At 37.3% G+C, this 2,673-nt stretch overlaps 1 non-coding gene across 1 annotated transcript; it reads right to left on the reverse strand.

Moving 5' to 3' along the window:
* Positions 1–90: 90 nt before the first annotated feature.
* On the reverse strand, positions 91–197 carry LOC125610716. Its single transcript, XR_007340717.1, has one exon. It is a non-coding gene; the product is annotated as a U6 spliceosomal RNA (small nuclear RNA).
* Positions 198–2,673: the final 2,476 nt, after the last annotated feature.

Raw genomic sequence — 2,673 nt, forward strand, 5'->3', positions numbered from 1 at the left:
CCTCCTCTTCTTCCTCCTCCTCCTCCTCCTCCTCTTCTTCTTCTTCTTCATCTTCTTCTTCTTCTTCTTCTTCTTCTTCTTCATCTTCTTTTTGATATGGAATGCTTCCTGAATTTGCGTGCCATCCTTGTGCAGGGGCCATGCTAATCTTCTCTGTATCATTCCAATTTTAGTATATGTGCTGCCAAAGCGAGCACACGATTTCACTTCTTACTGAATGTTTTCTCTAATGGTCAGTTTGTCCAGAGAAACAGAAGAAGTGTGATGGATGGCTAGATAGATACACAGATAAATTTATTATAAGGAATTGGCTCACCTGACATGGAGACAGAAAAGTCCCTTGGTCTGCTGTCTGAGAGCTGGGGACCCAGGAAAGCCAGTGGTATAGTTGGAAGGCATAAGAATGAAGAGTGCTGAAGACACGAAGACACGAAAAGACCCATGTTTTAACTCAGTTTGCAGAGAGCTCATTAACCTTCCACAGCCTTTTTTTCTATTTAAACCCTCAACAATGGATAGGATAATGGCAAACCCATTAGTTGCCTTGCTTAGTCTGGTTTATATACAACTGTGTATTTGTTGCTTAACAATGGGGTCCCTTCTGAGAAGTATGTAATTTGGCAATTTCACTGTTGTACACTTACACAAACTAAAACAGCTATGATGTCACTAGGTGAGAAAATTTTGTGGGACTACCATGATATATACAGATCTTTATTGAATTAAAATTTTTTATGGAACACCTGGCTGTACTAACTTCCAGAAATATCCTCACAGACATGCCCAGAAATGATGTTGTACCAGATGATTGGATTCCTCTTAGGCCCATCAATTAGACACATAAAACTAACCCTCACATCTGATAAATGATAATATCTAGTAATCCTTGAACATCTCATAAAGATAACATGATCACGTGATTATTGTCATCATCATATTATAGCTGAACACACCAAGATTTGGAGATCATAAGTGATCTATGCAAGATCACATCCAGTACTTTCAATTAAGCTAAAATAAACTTGTTGTTTCACCTTGAAAAGTTCTACGTTCTTGAAGGTTTTAAATAATGTCTACCTACAACTTATTTTCTTACCAATCTCCTTTAGGGCTAATTTCTTGTCTAGCAGGGATAAAGAGGAAACAGATGATCTTGCATAGATCTCATGTAAATTATCCTGTGCATGTTGGATTGTTGCATGGTGCTACATGCCCTCATTCCTGTTTTTCATCAACTCACACTTTTTCCTCCTTCAGGGCTGTACTTCCATAGGAAGCCTACCATGAGTGACCATTCTGCTTCTGCTTATCCTTTCTTTTTATGCTTCTGTTATCTCCTGTCTCTCTGTAAGTGTCCATTCTCATGAAGTGCTGCTTTGTTGATAACATTTCCATTGACTGCGGCCACTTCATCTAAGCCTCACACGGAGGTTGCATAACTCTAAGCTGAATTCATGTTAGAACTCTGGAAAACAGCGAAATTATGGTAAGATGGCACCTAGGCATGCTTTAACATGAAATGAGCAAGAAAAAAACTTACCCTCAGTGAGTACCAGTTGAGCTATTTCGGCAGGTTTACCATGGATAAAGGAACATTATAATTTATAACTGTGAGGACAATGTAAATTCTCTAAACATTAATTATGCATTAGAATTTTTTCCCTTTGTAATACAATAGCATTTTATTTCTAACAGCATTTATGCTATTAGATTTATAGCAGATATGGAATTTAGTGAACGATCATTTCTATTAAGAAATGAGTGTATTCTATTTGGTAAAAATAATGTCATGCATCTGTCTATTGTTCCATAATGTATAATGCAATTTCACAAACATTATCTCATTTGAGCCTCACAGAATCCCTGAGAGAAAAGTAAGGAAGAATATGCTATAGGAAGAGCCCTCCCAATCTCCTTTCATTTCCCCTCTGCCTTATCTCTTTTTTATATCTGTTTCCCACTTCCTTACTATGCATTTCATAATTCAGTAAATTGTAATAACAAACTTTGGATAAGTCGATGCTACCGTTTGCTTCATTGGGGGTATTAGTTTATTAAAATTCACAAATAAACATAAAAGACACAGAACATGTTGTGTTTCAGCTTATTAAGGAAAATTCTTTGCTTTATCTGATTCAATTTCCATTATGTTGTTTAATATAAAAAAAATCCTAAAATTTTATTTGCACTGCTCTAACAGGGGCTTTGTATTAAACTCAATAGCTATCTTGTTTGAAATTGTCCTTTATACACCATAACGAAAGGACATTGTGATTCGGTGGTGGGCGATTTATGATTTTAAGTTCATTAATGGAGAAATTTGGACAAGCAAAGGGATAGAGGAGCATTCTGCAGGAGTTGCTGGGGGAACAGCAGAAAGCTGCGTATTGCTTTGCTACAGATCATATTTGAGTGGCTGAGATTTCACTGCCCTGAAGCAGGTTATATTACAGTCCATTTATTTGTCAGGGTAGGATTTTATTAGCAACCAGTTGCAGACCTTGCATGAGAATGAATCTTCTCACAGTCTGAGTATAGGAGACTAATGGAGTTCAAAATCACACTGCGCTTGAAAGCTTTAGCCCAGGCTCAGTGAGGTGAGGAGGTTGAAGTTAATGTTCCATTCGGCTCTGCTCAGATGAAGCTGATAACAAACACTACATGTGTGTATGT

This window comes from Marmota marmota, unplaced genomic scaffold (assembly GCF_001458135.2).
Source record: "Marmota marmota marmota unplaced genomic scaffold, marMar, whole genome shotgun sequence".
NCBI lineage: Eukaryota > Metazoa > Chordata > Mammalia > Rodentia > Sciuridae > Marmota > Marmota marmota.